Raw genomic sequence first — 24329 nt, forward strand, 5'->3', positions numbered from 1 at the left:
TTATATTGGACCAGAAGTAAGGTCTGCTACTTATGGGAGCATATAGGAATCCTGTATTAGATACTGTACCAAATGGGAATCCACTTTCCAAATGAGGAAACTGAGAAACTTCAAAGTAGGCAGAAAACACCTATTCTCTCTCATAAGGTGACTAGGATGATGGAATTTGATAATATAAGCTGTATTTTGGGCCACATTTTTAAAAAGTTTTTATTTATTCATTTGACAGACAGAGATAGCTCACAAGTAGGCAGAGAGGCAGGCAGAGAGAGAGGGGGAAGCAGGCTCCCCGCCGAGCAGAGAGCCTGATGTGGGACTTGATCCCAGGACCCTGAGATCATGACCTGTGTCAAAGGCAAATGCTTAACCCACTAAGCCACCCAGGCTTTGGGCCATATTTTTAAATATATTTTGGGCCATATGACTTGTATATGGTAAATAAAGTGTTATCTCCCACATTTATAAAGCCCTTGTAGGCAAGATCTGTGTCTGTTTTCTCTTTCCCTTCACAGTAGAAAGTCCAATGCCTGCCAATGGTAGGAGCTCAAGGAAATGATTTTTACCACCCAAATTCTAAGAGCTCTCTCCCGTGTTCAAGAAGACCTATGAGAAGCGGGTCCATAGAGCAATTTAACTATCTCCACACTGATAAGGATTATAGTGAGCCAATGTAACTAGAGGAAATAGAAATCTGTAGTCACCTATGCACTCATGTATACACCTATACACTCATGTATACACCTATACACTTTTAGCTCTGCCCAAATAATACAAAAGTCCTTGAGGAACTTGATCTGATTTCCGGTTTAGAAGAGTAAATAAAAACATATGTATAAAATTCTTTGCATATTCCCTTGCACATAGTAGGACATCAGTAATTGTAGAACTCATCCTTTACACCATTGTTCTAAAATTGCTTAATATATGTGAAAATGATTAATATAAGGCATTTAAACATGGCATTCATAAATGAAGACACAGCCACAATTCTACAATGTATTAGAATTTGTGATTATATCCTGTTTTCCTGACCCAGAATATCTATATTCTTGCATTTGCTAGGTAAGTATTGATAGTTTTTACATATTTAGGTCAGAAGTTGAGGAAGAAGATTTAAACAATTGTCATAACTGAAATGTATTTCTAGAGATTTAAAAAACTAGTTACAGAGCCACATGACTTCCATCAACCAAGGGAACCTCAGACGGGAAAGAGAAAAAGCCTCACTTTTGGGGTGTCCAATTAGTAGATTAATGACCTGTGGAAATCCATTCTAGAGGGAGCAACCTGCATTAACTTGTTTCAGGTCTGTCTAAAAATCTGTATTACCTATATTTTTTTAAAGATTTTATTTATTTATTTGACAGAGAGAGATCACAAGTAGACAGAGAGGCAGGCAGAGAGAAAGAGAGGGAAGCAGGCTCCCTGCTGAGCAGAGAGCCTGATGCAGGACTTGATCCCAGGACCCTGAGGTCATGACCTGAGCCAAAGGCAGCAGCTTAACCCACTGAGCCACCCAGGCGCCCTGTATTACCTATATTTGTCCTTGAGTTTTTCCCACTTCCGTGAGTCCTCTCCATTCTCAAAGAGATACAGTACCCACACAGCTGGGGTAGGAGTGCTAAAGATATTTCAGGTCATGTTCCTTCCTGGAGGCAGCCATTTCACTTAAATCCTCTATCCAAACTCCAAATCATACTTTTCTATACAAAACTATTTATTTACAGTTGATTTTTTTGGTCAACAGAAAGCATTAAGCATTGAGGTATGCAGACAGAAGCACGAGGTCAGAATGAGGAGTGGGTGAAACTGCACGTCTTCAGTGTGGGGACTGCAGTACCCAATGCAAATTTCCCTGGAGCAGCCCTTCCATTTGTGTCCAGATAAGAGGAGGTTTTAATAAAGACCCAAGATTCAGGTGGGACAAGCACAGAGATTCTGGAGTCATTGGGCCCAGCTTCAATCCCAGTTTTGCCCATCACCCCGTTAATGGCTTTGGGAAATTGACCTAACTTCTGTAAGTGATCAGGCTATAGCCTCATTAAGGGAAATGATTTTGACTTATTACTGACTCTTCCTAAATTTTGGACCTTTCCTGGACTAGAACAATGTCTATTAGCCACTTTTTTACAAAGATCATGAATGATTGAACCGCATTTTTCCTCTCTGCAGTAGAAAGCCATACGTACCCCTTCTGGACATGGAACAAGAGAGATGAAATGTGCTGTGTTAGGCACACTGAATGACAGAGAAGGAAGAAGGACACAGCTATGTGCTATATGAGGAGAGCGGGACTTGAAGCAGGGAGCTCATGCGGTTTACCTAGGTGACAGAACACTCTGCATGACAGTCATTTGGTAAATGGTACTCCAGGCAGAAATATGGACTAGGAAAAAATGAACAAAATATTAATTTTTTTTAAAGATTTTATTTATTTGTGTGAGAGAGAGAGAGCACAAGCAAGGGAAGCAGTAGTCAGAGGGAGAAACAGGCTCCCCGCTGAGCAGCAAGCCCAATGCAGAGCTCAATCCCAGGATCCTGGGATCATGACCTGAGCTGAAGGCAGATGTTTAAATAACTGAGCCATCCAGGTGTCCCAAAAATATTAAATATTTTTTTAAGACAGTGTTCTTTAAGGGCAGGATATGAAAGACAGTTGGAAAGTGAATATTATCCTAATACCGTATGTTTATAACAGAAATCATGCACTTCCTCCCAAATGAAGAAACCCACTTGATCGGTTTCTTGTTCATTTTAGGAATTAGGCCCTGATTACATTCGTATTGAATAGTTTTAAAAAAAGAAGATTAAATGAACTTATCTTCATAATTGTTAGTTTCATCTGTCATGCATTATCCCAGTCAAACTTGCTTTTAATCTTTTCTCTAAAATATGTGTCCCACTTTTGTGAATTCACTTTAAATGATCTTATCTCAGTATGAAATTATCCTGAGCTAACGAGGCCTTCCCCACTTGCTGCCCTGGGGCTGACCTCTAACTGCTCCTATATGTCTCTACTGCTACTGCACCTCTGGTCCAGGCATTACATGTTTAGGGCCTCCTTGCGTCTTTCCATGCAGTCACACAGTCTCTTAGTGACCCCAGACCTTGACTATTGATGCTCCTTTCAGCATCTGAAACTGGGCACCAGGATCTAGATCTTTTAAAAAATAAATAAATAAAGGATATCATTATTTTTATAAATACAAATAAGAAGTAATTGCAGAAGCATACAGTGAAATATACATACACATACAGGTATGCCCACGTATGTACATATGTCTGCATCTAGATGTGTACACATGTATATACATATAAGAATCATTGCTATTCTTAGCCATTTAAAAATTTATTATAGAGATGCATTCCTATGGGTATGTGAAAATATTATGGATTATGCATTTAATGAATATAATCAAAGTGGTTTTACTTCCCCTAAATCCTGGGTTCTACATAACAAGAGTAAATGACTATAGTAACTGTGGGAATGTGGGAGTTACCAGAGTTGGCTAAAAAAATATTCTGCCAGCAGGATCTTGCCTGCATGACAAACAACCAGAACATCCATCAAATTAAAATCATGTTTGAAGCGAAATCCTATTTGCATGACAAACAGCAGAGCATCAGTCAGAACAAACACCAGTGTTTAGGACTTAGTACAAATTTTGCAGGAAGAAAAAGCAGTAAAGGGACATGGGTACTGAATTAGGGACAAAAAGTGGAAGCCAGAGGTGCAGGACTTTTGCATGAAATGAGCCCCGAGTTCAAATTGCAGCAAAAGCATTCAAATGAGGTTTTTTTTTCCTATTATTATTTGCAAAATGAGGACAAAGTCCAACCAAAAAGAGGGAAGGAAAGGAGAGAGGGAGAGAGAAAGAGAGGAGATGGGAGGGAGAGAGAAAGTGAAAAAGAAAGGATGGGAATTGAGAGAGAGAAAGGGAGAGAAGGAGAGGGGGAGGGAGGGGGAGAGAGGGAAGTGTTCTTTTTTTCTATGAATGCAGGCATGGGGTCTGAAAGGAGATAATCACGCAGCCCAGCAGCCAGCAGCTAAAGAGGTTGGCAGGCTGCAGGAGCAGATGTGCTTGGCTGTTGAACAGCACTGCCTGCCAGGCCCTGGCATCATCCCAGACTCCTGTGTCCCACACAGGCATATGGGGCTGCTGATAAATAGCGACAGGGCAGGGGATGTAAGGCTGGAAACCGGGGTGGGATGCAGAACCCAGCCGTCGCTCTCATGCTCAGGCTCTCTTGGACACTCTCTTCCTCTGGGTGCATTCCATCCACACCTCAGCCTGATTTTAGGGAGTCTGTCTTCTGTACCTGTGAGAATGTGAGCTCTGCATTCAGGCAGAAGTGACCTGGTTATTTACCAGCTCTGTGACATTGGTTGTACTGAATCTGGGTGTTTTCATCTAACAGTGAAGCCCAGGGTATATTTCTGAAAGAATTAAAAGAAAGAACACGTGTGAGCATGATCAGTCGGCCCTAGGTGCTGAGTAAATAGCAGGCTCAGTGAGTGTCAAGCCATCTTCCTCCCCCAATGTATGTAGAGTCATGGCTGCCAAAGTGAGGTCCTATCTCAATTTGTGACAAAGTCTTCTGATCTGCATTTCCTTCTTCTTTAACTAGGAAGTGCATTTATTGTTGGGAGGCAGCATAGAGTGAAGAATTCTATAGGACGGGCCCAGAACCAGGGGCCAGGAGAGCTGGTAATTACCCTGTCTTCTCTCTTGGGTACTAACATAACCTTGGAGAGATGCCATTTCTCTACCTCTGCACCCTCAACTGCGTTGTCACCGTTCTTCAAAAAACAGAACCAGGGTTATTATACACTGCCTAACTATACTGTGTAATAGAACTGTATTATATGCTAGCTAACTACAGCTAACATTTAAATAGCACCGGTTGGAATGCATAGGTCCACCTGAATTTGGGTTTTTGTATATTTTGTTTTGTTAAACACAGTACTATACTATCTATGTATTTTCTCTTCCCTTTGACTTTCATAAAACATTTTCTTTTCTCCACTTTATTTTAAGAATACTGTATATTATACATATGACATACAAAATACATATTTATGGTTTCTGTTATCAGTAGGGCTTCTGGCCAGCAGCTGACCAGTAGTAGTTAAGTTTTTCAGGAGTCAAAAGTTATTATGTAACTATAGTAATATAATGATTAATTTACATTGATTGATATATTATTAATGATTAATGTACAAATTGATTGATGATTAATATACAATTATATACTTTAATATAATTATAAAGTACATATCATATAAGTATATATAATATAAATTATATGTAGTTTTATTATATGGTTACATTATACATTTTATGTTAGTATATATAATATAATTATATATGTAACTGTATAATTATTTACATGTAATTATGATGGTGTACCTAGTATTTTGTGTTATATATAGATATATATTATAAGGAATGGCCTCATGAAACTCTGGTGGCTGAGAAGTCCCAATCTCAGCAGTCAGCAAGCTGGAGATTCAAGGCTCAAGAAAGCCAGAGTTCCAGTTCAAGTCTGAAGGCCTGAGAACCAGGAAAAACAATGGTATAAGTTCCCATTCAAAGGCCAACAAGATCGAGAACCAAAACTGGATGTTTCAGGTCAAGTACAAAAGCAGGAAAAAACTGATGTCCCAGCTCAAGAGAGTTACCTCCAACTCTCAGGAGAGTCAATCTTTTCCTGCTAATCAGGCCTTCACCTGATTAACTGTGACCCACCCATACTAGGGAGGGCAATTTTCTTCACTCAGTTACTGACACAGACATTAATCTCATTCAAAATCACCCCCATTGTCGTGTCCAGAATGATATTTGAGCACATCTGGGCAGCATGTGGCCCGATCAAGCTGACACACAGAAACAACCATCACATCAACCATACTGTGTGGGAAGGAAAGAGGAGGAGGGTGAGTGGAGCCTGGAAATAGGGAACTGAAAACTCAAGAAATCCATTGATAGTTAGCATTCTCCAGGAAGCAAGATGAAACATCTAAATTCTGTGGAATACTTAAGAGACAAGACAGAAGATGATACCCTATTACATCATGAGGAAAACTGAACACAGGCTCTCTAAGGAGAATGAAATCCTTAATGATGCATAGAAATAGCATTATACTATTTAAATGTGTGTCTAGCAGGAGCCAGGCATCTTATATGCATTGTCTTATTTACTCCTCATATCAAACCTCAGAGCTGGGCTTCATTAAGTCCATATTAGATAAAGGGCAGAGGCTCAGAGGGTTTAAGTGAAATGCAGAAGGTCACTTAACTAGTCAGTGACAGTCCTGGTACTTGCTTACTTCTAAATTACAGTTTTGTTCTCTGCTGCATGCACTGTGTCCCCATCTGTACATTTTTATTAAAGACTTCATTTAATTATTTATTTGAGAGAGAGAGAACAAGTCAGGGTGGAAGGGCAGAGGGAGAAGGAGAAGTAGGCTTCCCTCTGAGCAGGGAGCCTGACTTGGGGTTCGATCCCAGGACCCTGGATCATGACCTGAGCTGAAGTCAGATATTTAACCAAATCTGCCACCCAGATGTCTGTAAACTTTGTAAATTTTGTGTGCTTTCCCTGACCCCACCCCCTGCATATAGGACTGCTAATTTAATGTGCTAATTCATGCAAAGTACTTAGCACAGTGCCTGGGATATGGGTCAGGAGGATGAAGGATGACTTATTCAGTGTTATTTTTGTCTAACCTCAACCTCCAGTTTTATTCTATGGGAGATTGTCCCACTGGAGAGAATATTAATATTATTCAAAATGAGTTGTGTATAGTCTTGTCAAGGCCTGTTTTGCTAGTTGAGTTGGTTCTCCCTACCTCCTCCCCCTCTTCTTGGCTCCTTACACTTACTTACTGACACCACAAAATAATCAACGTCCTCTGGCTCCCCCAGTCCCACTGCCTTCTTGTCTCCCAACCTTAGGAGCTGTCTTCTTCTTATTTAAAGATGTGTCACTTTCCCTTGTAAAAAGTTCCTTTTTATTTGGATTAACAGCCCAGTCGTCCAGTTCACCACTTCCAAAGTGATTCCAATAAATAGAAACCAGAACATTTGGAAATTGCCTCCAGCCCTTTCTGTGCTCGTCTCACTTGGAAATCTCTGGCAGCTGCATGTTTTCCTAACGACCTTCAGTTGCTCAGAGAATGTATAATTCATTCCCCACCTATCTTCACTAATCCCACTTTCCTAAAATAAATATTAACTGAACTTATCTGCTAAAACAAGCCCAAATCAAGTCTCTTATCAAATGAACTCAGAGGCAGAACAGAAAGCTGAGAATCTGGTCGAGAGGTAATTGTCTTTATTGGGAAGGCAGATCTAAAACTCCCTCTGGCCTGCCGTTCCATTCAATCCCGTTCAGCAAACCTTTATTGAACATTCTCAAAGCAGGCTGCAACAGGGCTGGAGAGGACAGAAAATTGGATTCAGAGTTAGAAGGCCTGATATCAGAGGAATTGGATTCAAATTCCATCTTTACTCTTGACCAATTTTGAACATCAGGAAAATCGCTCTGAGGCTCATTTGCAGTGGAATAATAACATGATTCCTATTACCAGAATCCCTCAACATCTCTCCCCACCTCTCTGACACAAATAACTTTCAGCAAAGTCTCCCTGGGTTTGTCAGGGATAAGACAGTGAGTGTCTTGTCAAATATTAGGAAAAATATATATATATTGACTTCCTGATGCACAGATGGATCATGGGGGTAGAAGTTGCAATATTTCTAGCTCAATTCAAAGGAGAAAGTTATTTGTTTTATTTCATGAAAATTTATAAATCTCGTTGCCCATAAAAATGTCTTTCCCAATCCAATTCTATTCAAGCCCAGTATAGTTCTATTACCATAATAGTACATCTGCTTGCTGCTAGCCTGTGAGATTGAGGAATAATCTAGAAATATGGCTTTTACCTAAATTCAGAGGCATTTGTTCCCAAAGGACTGATCTGATGATGTCACCTTTTTGAGCTTTTGGATGGGACTGTGCTTAGAAACCTCCCTCTTTGCTAGTCTGCAAAGACCAGCACTGGGTTAGGCTGCCCAGTCATCGAGGCACCAGGGATGCTGTCTTGAGTCGCATCTGACCCATCATCTAACATCAGTAGGCAAGGGGAGCACCAAGATTACATAGATGATGCCAAGCAAGTAATTCCATATTTGTGCTACTAAACCACAGCTACAAAAGGCCATTTTAAAATCTTCCACCAGAAAAGGTATTGTTGAAATAGATAATGGCTTCTTTCTGGGAAACAAAAGAGGAAAGGAAAGCAAAGCACAGTGATGAGAAGAGTTTAGGACAAATGCTAGGGTGCCCGGGTGGCTTAATTGGTTAAGCACCTGCCTTCAGCTCAGGTCATGATCCCAGAGTCCTGGGATCAAGTTCTGCATGAGGCTCCTGCTCAGCTGGGAGTCTGCTTCTCCCTCTGCCACTATCCCCTACCCGCCCCCCCCCAATAAATACATAAAGACTCTAAGACAAAAGCCAGCTGATTTTTACTTCAAACTGGCTTCATGATATCAGTCCAAATAGTTGGGTTTCCCCTCTATCCCCCTCTCCAATAAAACCTCTCCTGTTTCCTTCCCAGGGGAGTGATGATACACTGAGCAATGGTTTTGAAAGCACCAGTAGACTGTCAAATCCTGAACATGCCAGAGACTGTCCCCATTCTTAACCACTGGGACAGCTGCTGTGAGGGGCAAACAGTGGAAATCTCATGATCCCCCACCACCCCACCACTGAGTGCAGAGCCCAGCGAAAAGTAATAATAGGCTCCCCAGCAAGAAAGTTCACTGAGGGCTGAGCAGGAGGAAAGAAGGTGCGCCAAACATGCACACATTTAGGAAAGCCCTTTGCTGTTAAAAGAGCTTCAAAGCCGAATGGGGCAATTACAGAGAAGAGGTTACAATTGCCTGAGAAATCTTCAAGGAAAACAATTCCTTGTCCTCTGCAGGGACCTACCAGTGCACCCTCAGCAAAGCATCATTAAACCTGCATGGGCCTAATGAGGTAACTCAACATCAGCCAGCTATTAAACAAACAAAAAAGCTCTGCTCTTATTTCTCAGCGAGCTCTCCAACCCACACACCTTCTTAGAGTTCGAATTAAGGAATTAAATATTCTGGCTTTTTGCACCAGCCTGTATTCCTATATTTAATTTATAGAGCTGGGGACAGAAAAGGGAAGAAGAGGGGTATGCTAACAAGTTTATTTCTCTCATTGGCATTTACCTATTAATATCTCTTCACAAAAGGAGGGTATCACAGTTCATTGTTCTAAACACCTTGAGAGTAAGATAACATAGTAGAAAGATAACAGGGGAAAAAAAGGCTGGAAAGAAAAACAGAATTACATATGCACCTCTTGGGTTATAGGTTTTTTTCTTTTCTTCCCTCCATCATTTGCTTTCTTTTTTCTTTTCTTTTCTTTTTTTTTTTTTTTCAAATTTTGATAACATGAAAATGTGTTATAAAAATACCCCTCAAAAGAGTTTTCTGTAGGTAATTGGACCAGACTTGTGTGGCCACTTGGATACTTAGCTGAGAACACTAATGCATGGTTTATTCCTGGTATCCCTGTAATGAACAAGAACCAAAAGACAAGGACATGGGAAGGTTTTGTCTGAGTTCATTTTCTGTAAGTTGGAAATCTCCACAGTGTGTCTCGGTCTCATGTTGTAACTTCAGTGGAAGGACACAAGAGAGCCAGATAAAGTTAATTCAGTCACACACGCTGCCCTCTCTCTGTCTCCTGCCCCTTTCTCAGAGGCTAGAAACTATTCCCTCTTCAGCCCCTATCAGGATTGCAAATTGCTGAACGCTGGAAGTGCCTCTGTCTATCACCCTGAGGCTCCTTGAGCGTGACAGAAAAAACAGCTGCTACTCTGTCCATCCAGGTACATGAAATCAAAGTCTTCCCCAAAGAACTAAACAGCAAAAGCTCCTGATTTAAAATCTGCCCACAGGAGCCATTCTTTTTTTTTTCTTTTTGCCCCCTTTCCCCTATTAGTTTATTTTGCTGCTGTTGTTCTAAAAATCTTGGGTGGGTTACATTTGTCCTACCACATTCCAGTTGGCTTTCTGTTGCCTGCATGTAACATTCCCGTACATTTTAAATGGAACTGTAGATACAAAGTCACAAAAGATAGAAACTATTACCTTGTGACAAGTGGTCACTTGAAAAGTTCTCATTCTGCCCAAAGGTTTAGGAAAGGCACTGGGGCTGGGAAGATGGCATTTCAGAGGGCGTGACTTCAAGGAGACTGGGCACACGGGTGTGCTGAAGCCAGCCAGCCCAGGCTCAAAACCGGTCGCACACACTCGCAAGAGCCCACTGAACACACCTCCTCCCAGTCCCCTGTTCAGTGGCTTCTGGATGGTAGTTGAAAACTAGCCACGTAGGAGTACTTACGTCACGGAACTCCGAGAACACTACAAATTACAATGTTGTGTTTTGCTTTGTTTTGTTTTGTCCCAGAGAGACAGTTAATAAAGTTCTTTCTAGCACAGCACTCACCACGAGCTTGTGAAAGGTCAATGTTTTAAAGGGCCATCTGGCTCCCAAACACCTTAGCAGAAAATCATTTCTGTAATTCCTCAAGGAAGTGCCAGCAAGAAAGGAGGACCCATCCCTGTGACTTTTTCCTTCAAGCTTTACAACCACCAAAGCCAGAACCCCAGTCAGGCACCTCCTGCCCTCCCACTCTCTGTGTCGAGTGTAACTTGGGAGCCCTTCCATTACTTAGGCTGCACAGCCTTTTACACCTTCGCCGTGTTATATAAGCCAGCCTGTCTTGCTCTGGAACCATCCTGTAAATACGTCAGCTTCAATTTTCCTTTTCTTCTGCTTCACCCTCGGGCTGTAGCTTTCATTCCTTTCCAAACAAATCTTCCCTGCAGTGGTTTTCTTTCCTGCCTCCACTGGCTCGTCTTCCAACACTTCTCCCAGCCTGCCATGGGCCTGCTGCCCTCTCAGCTCACAGTACTCCTGTGTCTGCCCATCAACAGCGGTGTCTCTCCTGCAGGCTCATGGCAGCTCACGTCCCTTCTCCCATGCTCTCTGTGAGCATGTGCCCCTGTCAGCAGAGCCCTGTCACTAAAACACCTCCCATAGCTGCTGCTGCTATTCCAAATCATGGTTCTCAGGCTTCATTTCTGACTAGTGTCCTGTCTCTTCTTGGCTACCCCAGTCCCTACGGGCTTCTCTAAGAGTCTGGGATGGGCACCAGCCCTGGGTACACACAGCCCTTGGAACCTCTTTTCCAGCCAGTGATATCTTATTTTCTTACTATACGTGTAAATGTGGTATTTCCACCAATAGAATATAGAGTATTAAGAACAAAGAATGGGTCTCATTGAACTCTGGATTCTGTACAGATCTTTTTCAAGTAAGAAGCGTTATGGAGAAAATGGACTTCCATAGTGGACCTCATTGATGTCCTTAATTATCTGATAGAACATAGTATAGTGGTTCTCAAGCAAGGGTGATTAGTCCCTTAGATATTTAACAAAGTCTGGAAATTTTTTCATTTTTACAACTAGTGAGGGCCAGCTTATGGTGGTTAGAGACTATGAATCTGCCTAAATGTTCCATAATGCACAGAACAATCCCCTCAAAAAAGAATGATCAGACCCAAAATGCCCATAGTGCTGAGAATGAGAAATCCTGTCTTCTCATGACCATCCTATTGCTGTCCGCCATTGCCATTCACCAGGGTAAAAGTTGGGTTGTGACTCTAGTCACACTAGCTTAACCACCCAATAACTGTTGTGAGGTATGTTGTACCCACCTGTTTACCTCAACCTGGCAACAGGATGGCTCCCTAGTAGCTCCTATCAGGTCTTTTTTTCTGACCCTCAGTCTTCACTGAATGTAAACCAGAACACCTCACTCTCCATCTTTGGATGTGTTTCTGATATACAAACAAGCCATAGTATCAGGACAACCTGTGTGTGAGTCTTAGAACTCTGCCTCTTTAATGAGCGTGCCAAATATTCAAAAGTTTGCTCACATTTGATAATCACGAGTTTGGGGAAAGTATCAGTTACTGGCTAGAAGCTAAGAGACCCAAGGTCGAAAGATAGTTATGCTCCTGCCAACTTGAGTGATTCTGAGTTGGTGCTGATCTTTACTCCATTTTCTAGTCTATAATGAAGATATGTGACAGTAAGACACTCATCATGGAGTTGTGAGGACTATATGTGTTAAGGCAAGCACAGCGTGGAGCAGAACGCCTAGGAGCTAGTAACCACTTGGCAAATAAGAGGTGGTATTAGTAAAACAACTTTAGATTCTTCATGGTTAGGAAAAAGAGAGAAGCCAGGAGACTGTTTAAATATTAGAGGGATTATGGATTATCATTGAACTAATAATCTACTTTCTATAAATACTCCTTCAATCTTGTGTTGAATCGAAATGAACTTATTTCACTAGAGTATACCTGTATCCCATCATTTGTAACTGAGCAACAATTCAAATAGAATAGGGTGTTTGAAAGGAATAATTCATGGAGCTTGAAAACCGTGAGGAAATGGAAAAGGAGAATATGGTACATCGAACTTCAGATGCATTGCTGTGAACCTAGTTTTGACTATCTTCTACTTCTACATTAGTTTGTGTCTCAAGGGTCCTGAGTATCTTGCTAATCTGGTGACTCTCCACAACATCCTGGCATTATCATTTTAATTTTTTTTTTCCAAAACCTGAGTAAACTGAACTGAGTAAATTGAGTGAATTGCTCAAGGTCACACAGAAGTCAAGCCCAGAATAGAACTGTGTCTGCTGGTTTCCGGTTCAGCCATGACTCTTTCCAATATACCTTATTTGAAGCAGTCTGGTGAGAGCAGCTAATGGCTTTGATATTCTTGAACCACAAATATATATATATATATATATATATATATATATATATATATATTTATATATTTTTTAAACTGAGTAAGACTCTTGGTAAACTTGCTTATTTTCTAGAGTGAGAGATATTTCTGAAAATAGAGTCTTTGAACAATGTTGATTGTCAGTCTAAAAGAACAGTCAGTCTAAAAGCAGTGAATTAATTTTAGCCTAAAAATGAGGGTTTGGAAACTGTAATCAAAGAGGAAGATTTTATACCAATATCAAGAATCTTGAAAGATTGAACAAAAGAGAGATTGAACAAAAAAATATTGAATATCAAAGTAAAAGTTTTATAAAGCTAGAAAACCTGAATTCAGAATAAGAACAGACCGTTAGCAATGAGTTTGATTTCCTGCCAAGAAATGTGGTGCACCTTGGCACCCTTCCCTGACCTCACAATCCTGAACATTGGCTTATATCTCATGCTGCAGCCAACTCATTTCCTCCAGCCCAATCGATGGCTTTCTAATAGCTGAACATCCTGCTCTGAATCACTTGCAAACCACTAAGATACACTTTCCCTGTTTATTTTCTGACTTGAGACAGAGAAGTGCAAGGTCAGTTGATTCTTTCAATGATTGCTCTTAAAAAAAAAAAAAAAACCTTTCACTGCCATCTTCTGAACTTTTGAAAACCAGCGTCCAATAATATAGCCATTTTAACAAATTCAGTTGTTCATGACCATAGTTTTTCTATAACTTTATTATCTTTACCTACATCATATATATTAATGCATTGGCATTATTAATGGGTGTGTGTTTTTACATTTGTCAAGCACAGTGCTTTGTGTTTCCTATGCACTCAAATAACATTGGAAAATAAAAAAAAAAATATGTAATGATAATTGGTCCATTTTAATTAGGGACTTATTATTCATGTGAGATAGAGCCCTCCAAGTATAAGAGTAAGCATGTACGGATTGTGTGACGGTGCAGAGAAAAGGCTCACTGGTGGGGAAGGGACATGTCCAGGACCTGAAAAAGATAAAATTGAATGGATGTGTCATTTAGACAGAGAACAGTATCTCGAAGTTGGGCATCATAGCACAGACAGTGTGAGCAAGAGAACAGAGAAGCCCAACCACAAAATGAAAGTTCTAGTGTGAGATTTCTGGAGGCTGTAAGTTTGCTACCTACATTCCTCTTGGTAGCCAACAGGGTTCCAAGCTGGTGTATCACCACCATCAGAATCATCAACATCATCTTACAACTGCAACTCAGAGAAAGGAATCCATCAAAGTCTAGAAACTGGAGCATAAATATTAGAATTAATCATTATTATGAGACCCATGCTCTTCTAGTGTTTGCTTGAGACCACTGTACACTTTCACACCAACTGACCAAGGATTGCTTACTTTCTTAAGATTTGAGAAATCATCAAGTATGTGACAGAGAATTCACTTCTGTTGGTCCTCATCCAGACTTATGTATGCATCCCATAATGGATCAACAGAGGCCAGAGGCTGGATAAAATTTGTTGACTGACTATCAAGGCAGTGGAAAAGTATGTGGTGAAACCAGTTAATTTCTGTTCTGTAAATCTATGTTTTCTTCATTGTCTTTCTGTCTGAAATGAAAGACGCTTCTTCTAGATTCTGACCACTTTGGAAAAGTGACTTGAATAATCCAAGATGTTTTCCCCCAAACTATCTATTTCAGATGTTAGTTGCTAGTTGCTAAGGGACTCATGGCAGGACAATTTTCATTAAAACAGTCTCTGAAACTAGGTATCTGAAAGAGGGGGAATTGTTTTACATTCAGGATACTTTTCCTTTTCACCCCACTAACCAGGAAAACAGTGAAGAACAGAAGTTATATTAAAGGCCTGGAGGAGAGAAGATTCATGTATGGATTAATCTTGAAATCAGATTGAAACCATAAACTCATGATGGCTGTTATATGATGAAATTGTATTTAAACTTGGAAAATGGCTTTTTTTTTCTTCTGCCCCTCTTATGAATAGGAGTATAAGTTACATACAATAAAATGCAGAATTTACATGGGTTTTGATGAGTTTTGACAGACATATACATTTGTGCAAACACCACCCCAGAAACAACACAGATTGCTTCCAGCATTCCACAAAGTTCCCTCCTAACGCCACATTCCAGGCATTTATTGCCCATCTTGACACAACTATTGTTCTGATACCAGTCACCATAATTTAGTTTCTCCTATTCTGAAACTTCATATAAATGGAATAATATAATACTTAATCTTGTTTCCTGACCTCTATTGTCCAAATATAAAGCTTATGAGATCAATTGATGTTATTATATTTATCAATAGTTCATCTATTTTTGTGGCTGAGTAGTATGCCACTGAATGAATATGCCACTCTTTTGTAGCCATTCACCTGTTAGTGAACATTTAATTTGTTTTTTGGTACTATGAGCAAAGCTGTTAGAAATGTTCTTTTAACTATCTGTCAGTGGACTTCTATTTTCATTTTAAGATTCTTAGTCACAGATTTGATTTCATGACTCCTTTTTTTATTTTTATTTTTTAAAAATCTATTCATTTGAGAGCTCTCTTTCACACATGCAAGAGAGAAGAGTAGTGGGAAGGGAGAGAGACTCAAGCAGACACATACTGAGTTCGGAGCCTGATTTCAGGATCCTGAAATCAGGACCTGAGCTAAAATCAAGAGTCAGCTGCCGAATGGACTGTGCCACCCAGGCACCCCTCGCTGACTCCTTTTAGAAAAAGATACAGTGGGAGCAGATTGCTCTGAGCAGAAGGGCCTCCTTTCTCCACCTTTAATCCCTTGGTGGCCTCAGCCCAGGGTTTTGGACCACCCCTCTCTACCACCACCACCCATCCCCCACCTCCAATACCCATTGAAGGTATACCTCAAGTTCCATGTTTCCTGGAATTTAGCAGCCAAACAGTGTAATAAAGTCAATGCCCTTTCCTCATTCTCATTCCCATTTAAATAACTGAGACCTCCTTTTAACATCGCAGCACTTTGGAGCTAGCAAGGATATACACAGTAGCTTGTCTGGTTTTAGATTGAAAAGCAATCTAGCATTTTCAGAATAATTACTTTAGAAACTCACCTGCCCAACCACCAAGACTCCCAAGGTAGTGGCTTTGAATCCCTTGGGTGACCACTTTGCCTATATTTTTCACTCATAATGAAAAATGCATCCAGGTTTCAATGTTCCACATTCTGAGAGGATTCTGAGTGTCTCCTGCTTTTTCTGAGCTCTAGGAAGGGGTATGTTAATAAGAACGTATTTAAAATGCACCCCAGTGGTGTTTCAACATCCTTGCTAAGAAAGATGTACTGAGATGTTTGCTGTAATCCACACTAAGACCCTTCTAAAGATTTAAGGACTTCGTTACCATGGAGAATGCTTTATTGGAGGATGGTGGTCTGGCTGTGGGATCACCAGAGCATCTGTTTTAGCCCACGGGGTAGCGAGCCTGTGGGCAGTGCTTTGATGTTGGCACACACAGGTTATGCCCGAAGCTCTCACACATTTCTGATGCTTTGGGGGATGCCTCATCTCTAGCTGATTTAATCCCATCATCTGATTTTTTTTTTCTCTCTCTGAGATGAGCTCATGTGCAGGTGACACTATTTAAACATGATTGTTTCATTTCCTACTTTTTAAACTGTTTTTTGATTTTTATTTTTTGGTTTTGGTCCCAATGTTATTTGATTTCCCAACCACTTTCTGGACTTTTTTAACTAAATAGGCATGGAATACCATGCCCATTTTACAGATGGTAAGAATGAAACAGATCAAGTGGCTTGCCACCTTGCATTATAAATCAGGCCACTTTCCTCTTCCTACCTGTGTCAGGGCAGCGTGTGGTGCACACTGACTGATTGTGATGCTCCAGCTGTGTCCTCAGGATGACCCAGCGCAGCTGTGACATCAAACTTTTTGGGAAGTGGATCTTCGATTAGGTACAGATCAATGACATTTCCTTTCAGGATTACAGAGCCATGAAAGAGAAGGATGCCAAGTACCTGTCCCCCAGTGCAAGGTGCTAGGTGGCCAAACGCTTCAACAAGGTGCATCGCCCTGCTGTGGAACACCGTACCAATGCAATGGTCATACACTGCCTTAAAAACAGCAAGCAGCTCATGACCATGCCACTGCCAAGCATGCCTTTGAGATCGTCCATCCGCTTACTGGTGAGAACACCCTGTAGGTCCTGGTCCATGCCATTATCAACAGCAGTTCTGGAAGGACTCAATCTGGATTGGGCAATCCTGAACAGGGAGGGGTCAGGGCATTCATGTGTCCCCACTATGCCATGTGAATTAAGGTGTTTGGCTGCTGTGCACAGGTGCCTGTGGGGTCGCCTTCCAGAATATCAAGACCACTGCTGAGGGTCTAGCACATGAGCTTATCAGGCAACCAAAGGCTCTTCCAATTCCTATGCTACCAAGAAGGATGAGCTGGGAAGTATAGCCAAGTTTAAGCTTTGATCGCCTGGACCGTGGGACCAATAAACCTGTCTGCCTTTGGGGGCAGCCTTAGATAAAGAGGGAGATAGATATAAATATCTGTATCTATCTCTCTATAGATACCTATATAGATACAGATATCTGTAGAGATGATACAGATATCTGTAGAGATATCTGTATCTACAGATATCTGTATCTATCTATATCTATCTATAGATATCTATCTATCTATCTAACTATATTCAATATATATTATATATAATGCCACATTGAGCATTTCCAGCTTCACCCCAGTACCCCAGTCTGGGTGCAAGCAGCAACTTGTTTGTTTCTGTTCTGAGAGAAATGTCTAGAACAATTCTCGATTTTTTCAGTGAAAGACAAGTGGATCCTTATCATATGGGAGGGGTATGACAAGATAGCCCCTCCAAATTCCCCTAGATATGCCCAGCTGGCACTGAGGCAGGGGGCAGTAAATTTGCAAATGAATGAAGGACTCTCCTGACAGGAGATTCTGAACTCTTTCTTTTCTAGGATTTGCAAGTGTGTCTGATGAATTAGGATGGTGGCAAGAAAGCCACTAGGCATAAAGACTATCAAAGACCACAAAAGGGGAAGTCATCAAGGAAGAAGAAAGGGTGGGCCAAGTAAACCAGAAACACTAAAAAGTAAACTAGCAAAATCCAATAGAGATAGAATGGAAATCATAAACATAATTTTAATTTTCTTGTTAGAAAAGTAAAAGGAGACATACATAATTTTCATAAAATTTATTTAACCTAATGGATCCAAAATATTACTGTCTTAAGATATAATTAATGTAAAAACAATGAGATGCCTCATATTCTTTTTTTTTATGTATTAAATCTTGAAATCAAGGGTGTATTTTCCACTTACAGTGCACCTCAATTAGGACAAGCCACACTTGAAGTGTTCTTGCGTTTAAGCCGCTGTCATCTTGGATGGTATAGGCCTGGATGTTCACGGCAGAACGACAGATGTCCTTTTCGCATGACTCTCACAAGCTGGCTTTGCATTAGAGTCAGGGCAGGAGGGTTAGCCAGAGTAGTAACCATAAAGTACTGGTAATCATAAAGTAACCATAAAGTAATAACCATAAAGTAGCCTCAGAGACACAAAGGGTAGAGAGGATAACAGTCCAGAGCAGCAAAAGAACCACAGCCCCACACTGCGGGCCACAAGTAGACCGAGAGCTTTGCTTTACTCTCTCCCTATTGTTTGGAGTTGATCCCATAATTCTTGGCCTGTTGGCTTAAGGAAAAGAACTCAGCAGTGAATTTGGTCTTATGCAAATTGAAGCACAGGAGATTTCAGCCAAGAATCTGAAAAATAAGAGAAGCCTGGGACATGGGTCAGACCAGTAACAATTATTTAGTTGTACATCAGCCTTTCCTGCCCCCCCCCGCCCCCCCGCCATATAGCGTGAGGGCCTAGAGGGGAGGAATTAAGGTTTACTCTTTAATAACAGTTCCTCAACCTTGTGCAGCACCGCAATGGTGGCAAACTGGGTAAATCTGGTCTTTTTCAACCTCTTCCAAGCACCTAGAATAACACTCATCACAGAGTCCTATATATTTGAAAAATGTTGAAGGACTGACCAGAGACACCTGAGCTCCCTCCTTCTCTAATTGCAGGTCTCTTCTTTCAAAATGGACATAACCAGAAGACTCCTCCTGCTCAGGTCACAAGTAAATTATTGTAGGTGTTGCTCTCTTTACCTACCTACCTAAGTCAATGGGAAGCAAAAAATACCCCCAAAATGATAGAAATAAAAGGTGTTGTGTTTATATGTTTTAGATCATATAGAAGGTTCTCATGTGCAAATCTCATTTAAGCTTTCACATGTTACACATTCAGAAAGGGTTCAGTCAAGTGACTAAAGAAGTCATTCAGCTGGAAACTGGTCCTAAGATGCCTAACTCCTAATCCAAATAATTTTCAGTCTTCCTTTCCCTGCATTATGGCTGCATACAAATGCAGGACCACTTGTGCTGGAAATAAAATGCTCTGGACAAATGCATGGTATTTTTATCATGTTGTTAATGGGGGGGCACTTAGTTATCTCTGACTAAGAAAATATTATTATTTGAAACTGCCCTTGGCCTATCTTTACATATATTAAACACAACTATTGACCCATCAGAAAGCCCAGAGTGGTTCTAAATAAAGATTTTCATTTTCCAAGTTGTACCATGATAGTTTGTCTCCAGAATAAAATGCCTTCTTTGGAAGCAGGAGAGAATTGATTTCTTAAATCTGACCCAGACGTCAGATTGGTGTGCTTTATTGTATGAGTCTAACTGAATGTTTTCTTAGCAGGATCTCCTGTTATAGGAACAAGGCGGTTTTGCACAATTTATTCATCGAAGCAATGGGGGAAAATAGGCCAGATCATACAGCTGACTTAGAAAACAATGTAAATGCATTTTTGTTCAGTAAACAATTGAAGAGGGAAAATAATTTCCTCCCAAGCCAATAGAAAGTGGGAAAGGACAAACATTTGTTCTTGCCAAATTTAGTCTGAATTATTTATTACCTGCTACAGAACAGGGTATGTGAATAATATGGTAAGAAGCAGCAAAATTCTGACACCTTCTCAAGAAATAGTTTGTAAATAGTTGTAAACAGTTTGTAAATAGTAAATTAGCACACATCAGTCATTGCAAGGGGATGGGTCATGGGCAGTTGTGACCATCATTATACTCTCCTAGATTCTACATTTTGTGGTGGGGGGGGTGGAATCTTAACACTTCTCAACATGCTATCAAGAAATGAGTGGACTTGAAGCCCAAAGACCTGGCTTCATTTTGTATCTGCATCATCTTTTTCAAGTCACTAAAATTTATTTCTGAGCTTCCCCTCTCCTGTTATGAAGCTGGCTGGAAATACCTACTTTGTAGGGTTGTACTGAGAATTAAGTGAGCTAATAAAAGTGAAATCTTGTGCAATAGCTGAACCATAGTATTAACACTCACAGATCATTAATCTCTAGTGGCAACATACAGTCACAGATACCATTTTTCTGATTTAAATATGGCTAAGAAATAGTGGTTCATGTCTAGGAAGCTGATATCATAGCTGTTCCTACAGGGGACCTCAAATGATGTAACAATAATGCAACAGTCATTTATTTAGTCTTTCACTCCATCATCATTAAAAAGTATTTATTTTATTTCCCACTGTGTGTATGACACTGTACCTGACCCTGAGATATATTAGTTAACAAGGCAGATGATAAGTCTACCCCCCCCCCCATAGTCAACAACCTATAGGCAACTGTTGAGGGGTGGTGGGGTATTGGATGTTGTTATACATGGAGGGCCTTGGATTCCTAATGTGAGAAGGGTGGTTTCAATGGCCACTGTGAAAAGCAAAGGACATTCTGAAAATGGTGTTCAGGACACCTATCTCATCATTCCAGCTTACAGACCCAAAGAACAGGGCTGAGATAAAAAGACATCCCAGAATCTGACAGTCTTCCCTTCTGATGAACACCATGGTAAGCTGCCATGTTAAGAAGAAGGAAGCATTCACTGGCAATCAGATTATAAAAGTTCCATACGTAAAACAGTAATCTTCAAGCAAAAACAAAAGGAAAGCATAAGATCTCACTTCTATTAATAATAAGGACTCTTTAGCAGAAAGTAGATCTAGGAACACAGTGATCAAGACAAACTCCAGACAAAGATGGAGTTTTAAATACATGGTGTGGGGGGACTGGGTAACGATTTGGGGAAAAAATGTTTTAATTACATTCATATCACACCATACACAAGAATAAATTCTGAATGGATTAGGAACCTAAATATAAAAAATGGAACCATGCATGAACTATATGGGTGAATTCCTTTTTAACTTCAAACTAGGGAAAAGCTTCTAATTATGACTCAAAATCTAGAGGTAATAAAGAAAAGACTGATAAAACTGACTACAGAAAAATTTATAAAAATGCATAACACAAAATATAATCAAAATCAAGAGTGAAAAAGAATAAATATCTATAACATGTACCATACCTAAAGGTTTAAGATACCTAACATATAAAGAATTCTTAAAATGTAAGGACAAAAGACAAAAATAATAAAAAAATAGAAAAAAAACCTATGGACAATTCACAAGAACGAATAAACATTCCTCTAAATATATAAAAAACTTCAAATTAACAAGTAATCAAAAATGCAAGTTATAACAATTCTGAATTATCATTTTTCACCTCTCAGATTGACAAAAGGCTTAAATGTAGGAAAACAAATGATATTGAAATGACTGGACACCCACATGCAGAGACTGAATCTGGACACATACCTCTACCCTTCACAAAAATGAAATCAAAGTCAATCATAAACAAAATAAAAAATACAAAACTGTAAAGCTCCTAGAGGAGAACATAAGAGAACCCCCCCATCTTTGGACGTGGTGATGATTTTGTTGACACAACACTAAAGGCATGACCCATAAAAGAAACAATTGATAAGCTGGACTTCATGAAAATTTAAAATGTCTGCTCTGTGAAAGATACTGTAAAAAGAATGAAAAAAACAAGCCACCAACTGGGAGGCAATATTGCAAAAGACATATATGACAAAGGACTGTTATTAAAAGTATACAGAGAACTCTTAAGTGAGAAAAAGAACAGCACAATTTAAAAATGGATGAAAGACCCGGACACCCCACCAAAGAAGAAAAAGGATACAGGGATGGCAAAAGAGCAAATGAATAGATGCTCCACGCATATGTTCTTAGGGAATTCCAAGTTAAAGCAACAAAATACCACTGCTCACCTCTTAAAATGGCCAAAATCCAAAACACTGAGAAATCAGATACTGGCCAATGAGGATGAGGAGCAATAAGAACTCCCATTCATTGTTGGTGAGAATGCAAAATGGTGCCACCACTTTGGAAGACAGTAGTTTTGTTTTGTTTTTCCTACAAAACTAAACTTACTCATACCAGATGACCCAGCAGTCATGGTCCTTGGTATTTATCTAAAGGAATTGAAAACTTGCTCCCATATAGCAACCTAAGGACAGACATTTATAGCAGCTTCATTCATAATTACCAAAACTCAAAAACAGCCAAGATATCCTTCAATATGTGAATGGATTAAAAAAGAAGAGGAAGAAACAAACAAACAAACAAACAAACAAAAATCTACATCCAGACAAGGGAGTATTCTTCAGTGCTAAAAAGGAGTGAGCTATAGAGACATGAAAAGACCTTGAGGAATATTAAATGCATATTACTAAACAAAAGAAGGAAATCTGAAGAGGTTACATAGTGTGATTTCAACTATATGATGTCCTGGAAAAGACAAAACTACGGAGACAGCAAAAGGATCAGTGGTCATCAGGGGCTAGGGAGGAAGGGATGAATAGGCAGATCATGGTGAATGTATAAGGCAGTGAAACTATTCTATATACTACTACAATGGCAAATACATGTCATTAGATATTTGTCAAAGCCCATACAATGTACAACACCAAGGGTGAGCCTGAAAGGACTTTGGTTATGATGGGTCAGAGTAGGTTCATCAATTGTAGCAAGTGTAGCCCTCTGATCAGGGGTATTGCTGGTGGGGAAGGCCACCCATGTGTGGGGTCCAGAGTATATGAACTCTCCATTCAATTTTAGTGTGAATCTAAAATTACTGTAATAATAAAACCGATTTCAAAAATAGAAAAATACATCCTTTTGTTAAAACTATGAAACAACATTCTCTTCAAATTTTACTAACAGACATACAAACCAATACAACCCTTCTTGCAGGGAATTTGGCGAGACCCAACAAAACTACCTACACACTTATATTCAGAGCCCATAACTCCATTCCTAGGGATCTACAGCATGGAATACACATGGCTATGCACAAGATTATTTGTTACATCATTGTTGACAAAATATTAGAAATGACCTAAATACTCATTCAAAGAATTATTACTGGGAAAAAAATGTAGTACATCCACACAAAGGAATATGTAACTATAACAACAACAAAAAAAGGATGATCTCTTTTGATTAATAGGATGTGATTCTCAAAAGTTACTGTAAAATGAAAAGAGCAGAGATATATTTATAGTAAGCTACATTTCAAATAAGAAAGAAGATGATATAAGAAAACACACACACACATACTTTTTGCAAAAGTTAAACAGGGAGGATAAACCAAAAACTGAAGAGGTTGGTTACATGGAAAGGATAGCTAAGAACAGGTTGGGCAGGAGCTTAGAGAACGAACAAGTGGTGATATAAGGAGAGAGGGACACTTCTTTGGGTGGACCTCTTTGTATAGCCCTTACTCTTAGGAATGCAAGAATATTTTACAAAACCCCCAAATAAATCATTAAAATCAATCAGAATGCAGGGGGATGCCAAGTGGAGTAGAAACAACACCAAATGAAGTTAATCACGTTATGGCAAATAACAAAACCACACTGAAGGGGCTGGGGAAGCAAAGAACTGACCTAAACAATTTCAAAAAATGGAATTTGAACAAAATGTTTGGTAAAGCGCAAGATAATAACAACAACACACAAATGTAATGCAGTAAAATTGTTTCTCGTTGAGATATGTGTTAGCTGTTCTTCAACTACTTTATGTGTGCAACAGGATTGTGTAAGGATTAAATATTGTGCATGATGAGAACCAGATTTCTTGCAGTCATAGAATTGGGGGAGGGGTGGGCACATGGTAACTCTCTGCACTATTGTTGCGATTTCCTACGAATCTGCAATTATTTCCTAAAGAATGACAAAGCCAGCAAGCAGCATTAAGAGGAGGGTTGAAATGTTTATTCTGATTAATCCGAGGGGCTCTAAGGCATTTATAACCAATCACACTTGCTTTCGTAAGGAATGTGTTTTGAGTGGGAGTGCGAGTATGTGGGCACATACATATTCACTTTTACATATGCATAGATATATATAAATAGAAAGATGATAATTTCACATGAGTTT

General features: G+C 39.8%; 1 long non-coding RNA gene and 1 pseudogene across 1 annotated transcript in view; one reads left to right on the forward strand and one right to left on the reverse strand.

The window, feature by feature from the left end:
- The window catches only part of LOC131825958 (uncharacterized), a 33890-nt gene extending 17078 nt beyond the window's left edge, over window positions 1–16812 (reverse strand). The window contains exons 1-2 of the long non-coding RNA XR_009351381.1: window positions 16733–16812; window positions 14067–14177 (exon numbers count right to left, since the gene is read on the reverse strand). This is a non-coding gene — a long non-coding RNA (uncharacterized LOC131825958). The remainder of the gene's footprint in view (window positions 1–14066; window positions 14178–16732) is intronic.
- LOC131812704 (small ribosomal subunit protein uS7-like) lies at window positions 16813–17376 on the forward strand (annotated as a pseudogene).
- Window positions 17377–24329: the final 6953 nt, after the last annotated feature.

Source organism: Mustela lutreola, chromosome 1 (genome assembly GCF_030435805.1).
Source record: "Mustela lutreola isolate mMusLut2 chromosome 1, mMusLut2.pri, whole genome shotgun sequence".
In the NCBI taxonomy this organism is placed as follows: Eukaryota; Metazoa; Chordata; class Mammalia; order Carnivora; family Mustelidae; genus Mustela; species Mustela lutreola.